The sequence below is a fragment of the Triturus cristatus genome, chromosome 3_2, assembly GCF_964204655.1.
Source record: "Triturus cristatus chromosome 3_2, aTriCri1.1, whole genome shotgun sequence".
NCBI lineage: Eukaryota > Metazoa > Chordata > Amphibia > Caudata > Salamandridae > Triturus > Triturus cristatus.
This window is the reverse complement of record NC_140584.1, coordinates 223,426,540-223,441,994: the sequence shown is the minus strand read 5'-3', so window position 1 is coordinate 223,441,994 and position 15,455 is coordinate 223,426,540. Positions and strand designations below refer to the sequence as shown.

At 40.6% G+C, this 15,455-nt stretch overlaps 1 long non-coding RNA gene across 1 annotated transcript; it reads right to left on the bottom strand.

Annotated features, from left to right (window-relative positions):
• Nucleotides 1-3,264: 3,264 nt before the first annotated feature.
• On the bottom strand, nt 3,265-4,304 carry LOC146857056 (uncharacterized). Its single transcript, XR_014979531.1, has 3 exons — nt 4,240-4,304; nt 3,580-3,678; nt 3,265-3,384 (listed from the first exon to the last, which is right to left on the bottom strand). It is a non-coding gene; the product is annotated as an uncharacterized LOC146857056 (long non-coding RNA).
• Between the last annotated feature and the right edge of the window lie 11,151 nt (nt 4,305-15,455).

Below are 15,455 nucleotides of genomic sequence, written 5' to 3'. Positions count from 1 at the left end.
CCCCCCATTACATCAGACCTCCAGTTATACCCCTTGCCCTTACTCTCCTTCCAAATGCCTGCCAAGAAGAGCTGAGAGAGACATCTGCCCCCTATACCCCAAGCCCCTGATGTTCAACCTAAACCCCTCCATGTTTGATAACTCCTGTGGCTGCACTAAGGGAGTGATGGTGGCTAATGATGATATCTGGACTATGTTCTCTCTAGGAATACAGGAGGTCAGAGATTCGCTTTGTTTGTTCCTAGAGTCACAGTTCAGACTTTTGGAAAACATCACTGCCTCCATCACTTTCATGGGTGTAGCCATATTGTCTCCATTGTCCCAATGACTCTCCCATACCACTGTTGCTGAAGCCCAAAATATGTTTCCCCCACTCCCCCTCATATGTTATGCTACCCTGCGGCGTCTGATCCACCACAGTGAGCCCACAGGTGCCGAGGATCTGGAGATGGACGTCAAAGAGGACAGTGAAGATAGCCACTGGCTGCGTCCCCCCAAAGCCTGTACACTCGTAGAGAAACTACATGTGACTTGGGGGACGGACTTTATTTTTAGACTCTTCTGTTAGGACAATGCTTTGACTGTGAACTTCATTTTATTTAACTCGTGTATATAGACTGGTTCCCCTGACATGTTTTTATTATGTTGCCCACCCCTCCCCAAGTTCCCTTGCCGATTCCGATTGAAGATTTTATTTCCCTTTTCCCTTTTCATAGGACAGTATTTATTATAATTTATTATTTACAGAATCATTTTCCAACAAAGATTTTGAACCCAATATAAAATGAATTCCAAACCATAATTCTGTTTTGGGTTTTCCATTCTATATATTGGATAGGCGCGGGTGGAGAACTCCGCTCTGCCAGCAGAGTGTGCGGGAAAAAAACAATGACTACGCAGCGGAGCGGGGTTAGCCAGCCCCCGCTAAATTGGCCCCTCGCCTCCATCCCCCTAATCAAATAATAGTGACAGCCTAATTTAAAGGAAATAAAGTCACCTGTATTGCGGCATCCCCGGGCTGCTCTCCTCCTCCTCACGGTACATCTTGCAGGAACTGCAAATGCATAAATGCGCATTTCTTTGTGAGACATGCACATGCGCGCATGCGCAGTTCATGCAAGATGTACGACAAGGAGGAGGAGGGCAGCCTAGGGACGCCGCACTACAGGTAAGTGACTATTTATTTCTTTTAAATTATGTTGTCACTATTATTTTATTTGGGGGGTGGAGGCGGGTGGCGGAGCGGGTTTTTCCCCAACTCTGTGAACTCGGCATCATCTACCTGCTTCCACACCAGGACTATCACGCAGGTCCTTGTTACCAGCAGGGTGAACTACGGGAACACACTCTACATAGGAATCACTGATTGCCTCCTGAAAAGACCACAGACAATACAAACCACACCTACAAGACTCCTCCTCAACCTCCACAGGTGGACACACGTCACACCCCACCTCAAGAAGCTAAATTTGGCTCCTAATCCTTAAGAAATGCCATATCAAGATGTTGACCCATGCATTCAAAGCCCTGGACATGGAAGGACCAGCATACATCAACCAATGCATGACCTTCCACCAACCAATCAGACACCTGCAATCTGCCTCTCTCTTCCTCTCACACACCCATGAATTCACAGAAGCAACAGCAAAGTATGCTCTTTCTCACACCTGGTGGCCAAACCTTAGAATGACTTTCCCCTGCACTTTAAGACTGCCTCATCGTTCCTGCAGTTTAGGAAAGGATTCATGACCTGCCCCTTTGAATGAACAGATCTCCACAAAGCAGTTAGCAACTCCAGTGCCTTGAGACCCTCACGGGTGATTTGCCATGCTCTATAAATCATTGAATCATTGATAGCACTTACACACATTTATAGTCACACATATGTCCTATAACCAGAGTAATTATTTGAACATAATCAAATATTAATCAACTCATGATAAAACGATTGGCTTGTGCAAAGTTTTTTACATATCTTTTGAACATTTACATATTTACAGCGCTCACAGGGGATCTCTCCTGAGACTTTGTAAATGTGGTGGTGAGGACCGCTATGAGTTAGTATGACTTTCTGTTTGGTGTTGATGATGGGTCGGTGTATGGCATCTGCATGTGCAGGTGGGTTAGTTTGCTCACCCACAGAGGATGGGGCCTGTACAGTTGTTGGAGTTTCCTTACAGGAGGGATATTCCTGTAAATGGGGGATGTGCCTGTTCAGGTGGGGGGCCTGTACAGGGGAGGACATGCTGTGCAGGCATGGAGGGTGCCTGTGTATGAGGGGGTGCATGTGCACTTTTAAGGGTCCCTGTGAAGGTGCTCGTAAAGGTGACTTGGTGGGGTACAGAATGTTGTGTTGGGTACACTCCATGAGTTTACCATGAAGGAAGTCTTTGAAGCATTTTATACATGCCCTCCATCTTCATGGCCAATGTGTGGTATCTTGTACTTTTTTCCCTATAGATTGATATTTGATCATGGTGCATCTTTGAGATGTCTTGGTAAAATTTCACAATACTGTCACAGGTCTGCCTGTCAATTATCTGAGTCATTTAACGTATTGATTCTAAAATGTGAGACAGAGTATTCCCTATTGCACAAATGCCCTGCCTCAGATCATATTTTTGGGGAAAAAATCTTCTTCTCACTAGCCAACATGAGAATCTGCAATCGCCCTCCGCATTGGATGCCCTCTGAGTTGACCATCAGGTTGCACATGGGAGGCTTCATGGAGGGGATTCATGCTTAGGGGATGCCTGCTCCTCACCACAGGTGTTATGTCTTTCAGATGCTTGAGAGAAGGCCTGGGACAATCAACTTTGAAAATGAGGGCTGTGAGGAGGCGATGGTTGTGTTGGCCAGTCATGACATCACCTTCAGTGTTTTTGCACCCATGACCTCCTCCGCAACCAGCACCTGCTCATCTTCTTCCTCTCTTTCTCGTCTTATTGAGCAGTGTTGGAAGTTGACATTGCCACTTGGAAGAGGATCAGATTCTCTCCTCGGATTACCTGTCACCCTGTGCTGGTGGAAGGTTCAGCTTCATGAATGACTCACTGTCCCCGGCACTTGAAAGACAGAGGTTCCAACATAAAAGTATTTGCCATAGTATATCATGTGCTACAACACAACCATTTGAATTTATTTATTTCCATGTATATGAAGTTCCGCATGTGTTCTGGTTTTGGTAAATCTAGATGTGACAGTTCACACTGTAGCAATGAGGTTTTCAATGAAGATGTGCAATGCAAAATCACACACATGAGCTCTGGGCACAGATCTGTGTGGTGTTGAGTTCCCCTGTGTCATCAGCTGGCGAACCTGGCTTCTTGATTGTATGGGAGAAGGCATGATTCTTGATTCAGCAGCTTCAGAAGGAGGTGACACCTTAATGTTCAGAATGAATAATAAGCAAACACACAATATACACACAGATATCACTGATAATGCAGGAAACATATCACACACCAACATTAGATGCTTAGACAAAGCGACTATATCTGCAAAATTATGTTCACAATGAATTGTTTTTTATGAACTCTTTGGGAAATAACAGTTTACAACACCATATGGTGCACTTACCTAATGGACAGCTGCTAGTGGTTCTGACTGCTGCAGCCAGAAGTTCTCTCAAATCTCTGAATGAGGTACTTTGATTTACAGAGGTACTATTGACAGCAGCTGTGATGAAGCAAACATATCCATATTTCAATACAAGTAATATTTTATATGCTTTATCTTTAGAATACACTTTTAACAGTTAGTGCTACTCCTCTTTAAATGAGACAACATAAGCAATTAAGTACATACAATAATATTTCAATTAAAATGTAGACTCATACTTTCAATATTGAACATGTTATGAAGTAGTATACTCTTCTGAACCGTATCTGAGCATATGAAGATGGGTGACAACATCACATTTTGACACACCCTGCATACTGCTAACATGTCATCCAATATATTAGACTTTGAACTTTATATACAGTTATATATAGTTGAGCTTACCAGGTTCTACAATCTTTCCTCTGAATGATGCCTGACTATTTGTCACAGCTATACCTGAAGCAAAGGTGACTGTACTATGGGTTAAATTTATGACTCTAGTTGACACATTTCAAACCAAAATATACTAGTTAAGATCACATGTGTGTAACAAATGATGGAGTTTAAGAAAAATATCTATTGGTTGTCTGATAATAATGTAGTACATGGGACCCAGGTCTGGGAATATTTACATACCAGTTTGTGATAGTGCCTTCCTGCAAGTATGGAAAGCTCTGCTCCAGTGGGTGAATCTACTCTTGCTGTGTGAAGAAATTAAATGAAGAATGAAGAAGTTAACAGACAAATACAGCAAATAATTATTGCGTACAGCATTAAACATAGGTACTTAAATGCATTAACAATGCAACTATGGTGTTTACTCATTCATAACAGTTATAAAAAGATTGAAATCACCAGCAGAGATGGGAAACTGTTTGTGAAGAAGTTAACATTTGAAACACTTAGGATTCTGTGACTTGTAGTGTGATAGACAAAATGAAACACATATGATTCACCATGAATATTTGCACAAACTTGAAGTGACTTGCATAGTCACAGTCACAATTTATATAAGACATTTTTAAAACAAACTCATTGTTTAACCAACACATATTACCTGGCACCACCCTAAGGTTGTGTGTCACAGGCAGTCCATGCAGCAGCTGGTGATGCATAGTCGAGAGGAAATCCTTCTCGAGTGCTGTGAAATGGACTTGGTTTCCAGTTTGTCCACCAGAGAGTGCTCTTGTCACCTTTAATCTGGAGAACTTCTCCTTCACCCTTCTCCTCTCACTGTGCCACTTAATTTTGATCGTGGCAATGGTCTGAACATAATCCCATTGCACACTAACTGCATTAGTCAACTGCTGCCATAGGGCTGCCTTCGAGTTGTACTGCTGCAATATAGAGAAAAACCATACAGCTTTTTGTAGTTTTCCACTACAAATTTGTCTATCATCTGGGTCTCCTCCTCTGTGAAGTCTTTCTTCCACTTGATGTGCAACAAGCCGAAGGCAAGATGCAGAGCATCCAGGAGAAATATGTGCTTGGAGAAAACAGAGCCTTGGGTGTGTGCTGCTTTTATGAGGTTTGCAGTGCTCTGGTTGCAGGTGGCATTATATGTCTGCAGGTGTATGTAAATACACTTTCCCTGCTCCAAGTGAGGAGCTTCCACCCCCAGTGTGAAACTTCTGCCCGAGTGCGGGCATTCCACCCCGCGTATGGAACCTACGCCCAAGTGTGGAATCTCCACATGCCTTAAAATACTTATTGTAAATCTGTTCGAGAACACAGAGAAGTAATAAAATTAGACTTTTGATCTAAGTTACAAATTTGTTCTAACATTACCTTTGTGAATCGGGCCTTATATGCGTGCTAAATTTTAAGAAGGACGTTTTGTAACCAGATGTGTCCCAGATATAAAAATGTATATACAATGTGATTATATAGAGTATATTGAGTAAATTACTTTTGTGATTTCAGATATATAGTCCCATATTGTTTTTCATTTGTTGAAGATAGTTTCCATAATGCAGTTTGTTTATTGTTATATCTAATGGAGCCTGGGTATGAGAACTCTGAATAAGGCCAACCCTGATTTAGAAGTGTAGTTATGACCTCACATATTACAACACCTGTTCAATCACATCATTAATGACATTACTAATGACATCTCAAATGACATGATTGTTGACATGACTGATGAAATTACGGATTACATCACCCGGATGCAGGTTTCATCTAGACCTAGTTTTCAATAGTCTCATTACAGCTAATGAGTGTAAGCTTTAGTAACATGCTTGGCTATCTAATGGGTCTTAAATTTGTAACAGGAATGAGCTCTAATTAATGGTTGTGCATAAGGAAAAGACTGCACAGCCAAGACTTGCCAACTCGTTTCTCATTGATTGCCCTCAAGAGGTTGGCTATCTTCAGAAGCTTTGCTACAGGACAAATAATTTATCTAGTAGGTGTTTTGTCTTCTAAGGTGGCTTGGGTGTCCAGACGGAGTGGAACTACATGTGGACTTGTGCGTAAGCGTGAAGACTGTATGTGGAAGGTACTAGTCCACCCATGTGTGCTTGATTACCCACAAGAGGATGGCTTTCTGCAAAGCTTTTGGTATAGGGTACTGACTATGCAAAATTGGACTTTCACCACCTAGGACACCTTAGGTATCCATCGGAAGTAGCTTGCCATGGTAGGGTCTTGCAGAGGGCAAAGACTGTTTGGAGTAGGTGCTTTCTTACACATGTCTCGTTCATTGCCCATGAGACGTCGGCTATCCGCGAAGGGTTCGGTATTGGTCCGGGGCTATGTGCAATAGGTGCTTGGCCATCTAATGGGGCTGAGGTGTCTGCAGGAGTGGGTTTTCCATAAAGAGTTGTCCATAGGGTGAGTTCTGTGTGCAGGAGTGGCTTTCCACTCCTACCTGTTTGACTGATCACATGAGGTCAGCTATCCACAAAATGTTTAGTAATGGGTGAAGGCGGTGTGTAAGAGGTGCTTGGTTCACCTAAGGCAGCTTGTATGTGTTAAGATTAATTTATGCTTTATTTGGTTCTGCACCATTTAGTGGAGAAGTGTGGCTCACTGGTTAGAGCAGGCAGACCCTGAAGCAGAGGTCAGACCCGGGACCAGGGTTCAATTCCCGACCCGGCAGGGTCTTGAGCTCAAATGTCCATGGACTCGATAATTTTCGCTTCGGTGCCTGACCTAATCATGGGTTCACACTCTGCAACTCTGGGCATTAAGCTTGCTTAATCTCCACAACGGCCCCCCGCGGCGGGATGCCTGGCTTTCACCTTGGGGATGCCCTGTAGGGGCTATCTCACAGGGAAAAGCCAGGACGGGTTCCCAAGGCAAGCGCGGAGATACCCCTTCGGGGGTCGATTCAGGCGCTATATAAGAAACATAATAATAATATGTGAAATGCAGTAGTGTTTTAATTAGTACAGTAGGTGGAGGATGTCATCAATAATGTCTCCACTTATGTAATTTGAGATGTCATCAGTGATGTTATCAATTATATCATTTAAAATGTCATGAATGATGTAATATGTGAGGTAATAAGCAGTGCATTGTGGAGGGACAAGTTATAGTTAGGATAGTTAAATATACCTGGTGAAAATCATTGGGGTTGTTATGGAATTTAAATTTTACTCTAATCTTTCATTTATTCAGTGAGCTTTTAGGTCCTTTAACCGTAAGCTAAAATCTTATTACCTTGCCTAAATATAACTACACTTTAACCTGTGGTGTTTCCAGTGAACATTTGAGGTGTTTTTTAACATCAAATAAAATCTTATTACCTTACCTAACTATGCCTTCACTTTAACCTTTGAATATTTCAGTGAATTTCTGAGTTTTTTTAAAAGTAAAATAAAATCTTATTACCATGCCTAACTGTGAGAAATTGGGTTGTTTGTTGAATGGGAGGGTGACCCCTGATCAAGCAACAGCTACAATCCCTGTCAGAGTGAACAACAAAAGTCACTAAAGTAACCTGTGCTTACCTGTTGGTAGCTTGGCACAGAACACAGTCAGGCTTAACTTAGAAGTAATATGTAAAGTATATATGCAACACACAAACTTGATAAAGGTAAAACCCAACATAAGAAAAATAACTTACCAATTTAGAAATATATAGTATATTTTAAGAAATTATTTGACAAAAATGACAAGAATCCAATCCCAGTAGAACTTGAGTAAGGAATTCTTAACATTTTTAGTAACATCTAGCACCTAAAAGATGAAAGGGCAAACCTGGGACATCTAGTCCTGCAAGGCCAGGTCAAAGTTGACAAATATTTGGCAACCACTATATAAGCAGTGGATTGGGACTGGTCAGCGCTTACCTTCAGAATTGTAAGATATTTTGAAGAAAATGTTCTGACAAGGAAAAGCTCAGTGGGACAAATCTGCACGCGGTGACCAAGGAGGAGGCATGGTCGTTGGGGGGCCTCTGAATGAAGGCATGATGAAGTTTTCCACATTCAGACTTAGTCTCTTTTTACGAAGGCTAGAATATCCAGCAGGACAAGGTAGGAGGCTATAGGCAATGAGAGTTCCAGGAGGTAGGATACAGCTTTGGTGAAGGACCACTGAACATGATTTGTTGCTACTGAAAGAAGATAGTGGGAGGAAACCGACAATGCACCTTGGGCGAATAGGCGAGCCGGTTGGTCCTGGTCTTCCCTCATCTCTCAGAGCAGTTTGTAGTCAAAAGGTTTGGATGTTGGCTATCTGGGCACTTCTAAAACCACCCCTAAATGTCCATGACTGGAGGGGCCCCACTTGGGGGTTTAGATTCACTCAAGCTGGGTTCAGGTGCTAGTTCGAGATGGCAGGGGCCTTTTATGTACCTGAGTTCAGTTCAAAGAAAACAAGAGCGACCCAAATGTGCATGTGAACATGGGTATCAAATAGTTTAAGTTACAGGTGTTCACATGGACCTCATTTGCAAAAGAAATTTGTAGTGGCACAGAGTTTTCTGTGGTGATTTGATTTCTTATCCAGTAACAGTTATTGTCTTGATTCAATCAATACAGACATTATTTACAAAAAGAGAGGAAGAGCCAGTAGCTTGAAGTGTACATCAGTTCAGTCGAACCGAGTTTTATTTACTTAGAGAACCGCTTTGTAATCCAAAGCATTTATCAAACATGTGAGTCATAAGGGATTTTATGTGAGGAGAAAGAAAAAGGAACTATAAAAACCAAGAATATAGATAGAGAATATTAAGCCCCAAGTGAAAGAAAACCCCATTCTCAAGACAGCCAATTCTATTTCATACAATACGGAACACAGAGACTATATCAGTGTGTCAACCATAGGGCAGCTATCCAGTGTAGTCAGAGACCGCTCTTCCGATCAGAGATGTTAGTGCCAGAAAATGCCAACATTCAAAAAGTGACATTTTTAAAATGGTAATTTAGAATCCAACTTTGCCATTAAAGAAGGTTTTTAATTACAATTTCATAGATGCCAAACAAGAAATGCTTACTTGTTCCCAATCAAAGGTTTGCACCTATTAAATGTAATAATGAAAACCAATATTATCCTATGGGGCAGGTAGGGCTCACAGTAGTAAAAAACAAATTTAGTAGTTTTTCACTACCAGTACATGTGAAAGTTAATAGCTCATGTCTAACCATTTATTTACGGTGCACCCTGCCCTATTGGCTACCTTGTGCCTACCTTAGACTTTTGTGCAATACAAGGGGGGTTTAAGGCCTGGCAAGGGAGTTAGATTGCCAAGGCAAATTGACAGTTTAAAACTGTTTGCAAGCTGAGGACATGCTTTAAGGGGCTACTTAAGCAGGTTGCACAATAATTGCACAGAGTCCTAAGGCCAACAAAAATGAATTCAGCAAAAATAGGAGGGATAAAGGCAAAAAGTTCAAGGATGACCCTGCAGAGAGGGCCAAGTCTAACACTCAACATATTGTCACTTTAACCGTTGTTTTTTTCAGTGAATTTCTGTTTGTTTTTTATCATATACACCAGGCTTCCTCACCAAGGATAGCTTTAGGCCAAACCCCCATAGCCACTCAATCCCACCATGCATGGCCTTTAGCCATGGGCATTTTGGGTTATCCCCAGAGGCTTGACTAGGGCCAAGTCTTGCACCCAACACCTGCTGCGCATGGTTTTCAGCTGTGCGTGTCATGGTGTTGGCCACAGGAACTGGCCTGATACAAGGTCCTGCAGCCAACCCCCTGAAGGCACCAACTCCCATCCCCCCACTGTGCATGGTCTTCGGCTGTGCATTGTGTGGGGTTGACCACAGGTTATAGCCAGTGGCCAGGCCCAGAACGCAACCCCAGGTAGCAGCCAACCACCTCTCAGGACTCTAACCTCACATTTTTTGAAGTTTTTTTTTCCTGTACTGCAGTACAGTAGCTAAAGCACCACTAATGGTACTGTGAGATGCAAAATGCAGCATCATTTTAAAATATTTTTACACCGGGGGTAAGTGCCTGGGTGCCCCCACATGTATTTTACAACTCCCCAAGTCCTTACACGGCAGCCGCAACATATCTGTACATGTTGTGGCCAATCAATCAGATTGCTCAGTCCCACATGACCGATATTAATTAATATAGTTTACAGATGTTATTGAATATTTGTTCTCACTGTAGCATATCAAATAATTAGATCTTTAGTTGTGCATAAAACAATACTGAATACTTACAGGGAGCTCCTGTCTTGACTGGAATTTTAGTGATCCTCAAGAATACAGAAAAGCCAAACACAGGCACAAACTTACTTTCTAAATGAAGCTAATAGACCACTTTAATTCACAATGTTTTCAATAAAATACAATCTCGTTGTCTAGGCTAGAGTGAATCTTGCAAATCAAAATGCAATGCATGGTAACACTTAAGTCTGTTTCAGCCATTTATAGTTACATTGTAACCTATCCTAAAGTGAAGCAGAATTACTAAAATAAAAAGATATGTTCCAACCAGTTATACTATAGCAAGCAATTAATGTGTAAGGTGAATTGCATAATTATTTGAAATTGTTAATTGAAACACAACACAGCAACAGTGCAGAAGCACAGAACTTCAAACTAGTGTTAAGCTAAATCCTCAGCAGCAATTAGTGAAACAATGTCACACATTATACAACATTGACAAAGGAAAGACTGAGAGTAAGATCTATTCCAAAATCCTCGCCAATAGACTTAATCCATTGATGCCGACTCTCGTATCCATTAGACAACACGGCTTTATATTGAAAAGAGATACTACAGACCATGTTAAAAAGATAATAGCCTTACTTGACTGGGCTCAGATCTCTGAATCCCCAGTTGCGGTGGCCCTGTTGGACGCAGAAAAAGCGTTCAACAGGGTCTCCTGGGAGTTTTTATGGTCTGTCATGCTCTGGATGGGCTTTCTTATCGCATTTATTAATGCAATTAAAACCTTATATACTAACCCTAAAGCCGTTATCAGAATCACCAACTCTCTTTCTAGTGGTTTTGCGATAACAAGGGGGACTAGACAAGGCTGTCCCTGTTCTCCCCTCCTGTTCGCATTATACCTAGAACCAGATCTCCGCAATTTATCTTCCGCTGCTGACATCATACCTGTACGAATTAACACCAACTTATTTAAAATCTTTGCATATGCAGATGATGTAGCTGTCACCACCACAGACATTAGACGTGCATTACCCAAAATTATTTTTCTTGCGGAAGAATTCGGTCTTTTATCTGGCTACAAATTGAATGTGGCTAAAACTCAGTTAATCCATTCCGATGCTGGTCGACCTAACAAATTGGTTTTTGATGCTCAGGCCCAATATTTGGGGATAACGATCTCTTCCAGGGTTGACGAGATCGTACGCTTGAATATTGAGCCTGTCCTGAACTCTTCTAATAAAACTCTAGAGATTAAACAATCTACATTTCTCTCTTTATGGTCGAGCTAATATAATCAAAATGCTAATTTTTCCTAAGTTTTTATATTTATTTCGAACGATACCTCTTTTGTTCTCTGCATTTTATTTTACAAAAATTGATAGAATGATTTCTAGATTTCTGTGGGGGTATCGTCGTTCTCGTCGAGTGCTCAAGTGGTGCTTTTTACCCAGGTTGAAAGGGGGCTGGGGAGTCCCCAATTTCCGGCTGTATTATTGGCTTATCTCTATAAGATCTATGGGTATACTTATTTTCTCGGACACTGTCACTGAAGATTCTCTCTATCCATCTGTCTATGAACTATTATTGGGCAGGGCAGCCCCTCAATGCTTAGTTAAAATCATTGAACCCAGTTATTATAAAAAAACTAAATTTAAGATTATACTAGCCTGTGCTGCAATCTGTCGACAATTTAGGAAAAAAATTCTTGGTTTGGGTGTAATTAGTTATTATTCTCCTTTGCATAATAATCCTGCTTTACCCTCTGTTTTTCATGATCAAATTATTAGAGCATGGTTTTACTCAGGAATACAGACTCTTGGTGACTTATATCAAGATACTCAATTCTCTTCATTTTCTGTTCTCCAGACTAAATTTGGCCTATTAACACATTATTTTTTTAAGTATCTTCAGATTCGGAGCTTTCTAGAATCAAATGGTCTTCTCACTCCTTCTTGCATGAACTCTAATAAGATATTGGAAACTATCAGGAAAACAAAGAAAATTGGCCCAGTGTATCAAATGATTAGCAATCTATGTGAAGATGATCTATTCTCGGCTGAGAATAAATGGCAGAGGAAGTTAGATTTATTAAACATTGATATGGGAAGATCAATTGAAATATCTATAAAAGTACTTTTTAATGGATCCCTTCAAAGTCAACACTATATGTCTATTTTTGACCCTTACTGCTCTCCTGTTAAGATAGCTAAGTGGAAGGTTGGGGGGAGAGTCAAGATGTAATCGTTGTGTAGAGGTGGATGCGGACTCTATTCATATGTTTTTTAGATGTGAGAAACGTTCTCGCTTTATTACTGATATCGAATCTTTTATTAATAATACTTTAGGCATTGTTGTGAAACTTTCTCCTGAATTGGTAATCTTTGGCATTCAAACAGATAAGATCCCAGGTTGAAGAAGCATTTCTGTTCATTTGTATGTCTGTTTTTCGGTTCTGCATCACCTCCCGCTGGATTGATAATGAACCCCCAACCTTTCATCAATGGCAATGTAAGTTACTCCATATTTATCATATAGAAATGGCTATGTATAGGCTTAAGGGGATAAGGAAAAAAAGCAAGGTTTAAAAATGTGGGACCCAATTACTAAATGGATTTAAAGTATTCTCTTTATTTCTGCATTATTGTTGTCAACTTCTCTTGCGTGTAAACTATCTTGAACTTTTTTTCTTTCTTTTTACTCTGCTCAATGTATGACTGATTGTTGAAATAAAACAATAAATAAAATTAAAAAAAAAAAAAAAAAGACAAAGGAAAGACATATGCTACAGAAATAATGAAAACCCAAAGCAGAGAGATACATAACACCTTGTTTTAATTTAAGGCTAAGTTTTTTACAACAATGGAATTTGAATCAGTGGTACTAGTTTTGGATCATTTAGTGTTCAAGACAAATCTTGAATAGAATAATGCACTTAATTATTTTACTTTCAACATAGAATAGGTAAATGTGAATTAACCAAGGCCCAGGTCTATGTACAATTCACAAACTACAGCACTCTGCTGTATTGCGTGCAAAGGAGAGAGAGCACCATATATACTAAAATGTGTCACTGCTTTCCTCTCTTCCTGTGCTGGCACACTTTTGGCTGCCAGGCATCAACACACACACACACACCATCATGCTATAGTGCAAAGGTATGTGCATTCTTTAGTACCACCCATGGAATGCCAGAGATGCAAAGTAACATAAATCAGCACATAGTGCAACTTTGCATTACTTTGGGAAATCATCCAACGCATATCCTGATTTGTGTTGTATAGTAAATTCCAGCATAACATTTTGTGCTGGATTTGCATTACGTAACTCAAATCCGGAGGAAAGCATTAGCAAATCTCAGCAGTATTTTTCAGAGAAGTGAAAGTGCTTAAATAGAAAAAGGTTTTTAAGTTCCTCACAGGGGCTTTCCTAAATTCATGTTCTCAGTCTGAAGCTGCTCACCAACGGAAAGGTGAACTGGATAATTTCAACACCTATCTCATTGCTATAAGCAACACGTAAGGTATTCTTATGTAATTTAGTGCATGCAAAGCTTAGTGAGTTTAATTAAATAAGTTGATTTTACACAAAAGTATTTTTTTATTTAACCTATAGGGACCAAAAGCTTGCAAATCTAAGCTATGAACTCCAAAAGCACAGTGTGGAGTCAGAATGTATTGTACAAGTGTAACGAAACTTGAGGGGGGGGCTTTCAAGCTACATGGAGATGCCCCCCTCCGGACTCAGTCAGGTGCTCTCAGCCTAGGGCACTGTGCTGAGGTAGCCCCCTGGAGCATGGGGGCCTCCTGCACCATGGGGCCTGAGGGTGCCGCTGGTTTATTGTCTGTCCGTTGAAAAGTGGGAAAATAATGCATGTAGCATGTAATATATCTGCTGAAAAAGTAACCGAAAATCTCTTCTCTTCTTGCCTATAGTGTAAGGAGATCTGACTCAGCACCTTATTGGACAAATGCTATTTTTGGGCAACCCCTATGTGCGCACCAAGTTTATGTAGGATGAGTCAATTATTAAAGGAATATTAAGTATGCATGGATGTTGTCAGCCTTCAAGTGGTCTTGCCTACCAAACTGGATGTTCCCTTTCGAAGTTTTGTTTACAAAGGGAGAATTTCTTAATCTTGCAATGCTGAAGTAACCTCCTATTGTAAATGGGCATGTTGCAGTGTTTTAGAAGAATAGTAGTGCTTAACGCTTGTAAATTCCAACAGTTTTGATGTTTAATGTCAAAACCAAATGAATCTGAATTCTCTCAAAATGCAAGAAACGGAGTTATCATAATTTCTGGTCCATCCTTATCTGGAATTTCAGAGCCAATTCGATTAAGAGAAGGCAAATTGAAAATTGAGATTTCGTAATCTTAAATTACCGACCACCATTTCTCCTTTTGAGGACTCTGGGAATCACTGCTGAATGAGAGGTTGAGGGTCTCAAAGATCTTATTGGGAGATAAGGTTCTACAAAATGGCACAACAGATTAGAAACTCTCGATGTTAAAGGCTTTAAAATGTATCTTTTTTTAATGGGGAGACAATAAGGTCTAAACAAAGAAGTAGAGACAGACTAATGTTTAGGTAACCTCAACAGGAGGCGCTGCAGCATTTTAAACAATCTGCAATATGTCCGGTACGGATTGGAAAATGCCCCAATATAGTATGTTTCTGTAATCAAGGAGGGATGCCACTGAGGCCTGGATAACAGTCCTCTGTGTAGAATTTGTTAATATGTTCAGAACTCTCATTATTATAGTTCTCCAAGTGCCAAAGTAGTCTGCAGTTAATTTCTTCAACTGCTTCTCAAATGATAACTTGTTAACCAACCAAGTCCCTAAATTATTTGCAATGGTTTTGGGTTGGTACTGAGGCCCTCTGGTTTCTGGAAAGCAATCGTGATCAATTACATTATTTTCTACTACCATAAGTTCAGTTTTATTGCATTGAGTTTTAAATAGCATTTAGTCAGCTACTTGACTAATGCTGTAAGACATACTTTTGAATGCTCTTCTGGGGCCCAAAGAGATGACCAACTGTGGATCATATGTGTGAAATACCAAGTGGAGACCAAAAGATTGAAAATTATCTGCTAGTGGATGAACATAAACATCTAACAATGCAGCATTCAAGGAGGACTCTTGAACTACTCCACACATAAGAGATAAGGAGTCTGAATAGAAAGGTTTATCACCGACTTAAACCCCCCACTCCTTCAAAAAGGATGCTAGCTATTTCCAGGCCAGCTGAGTACCC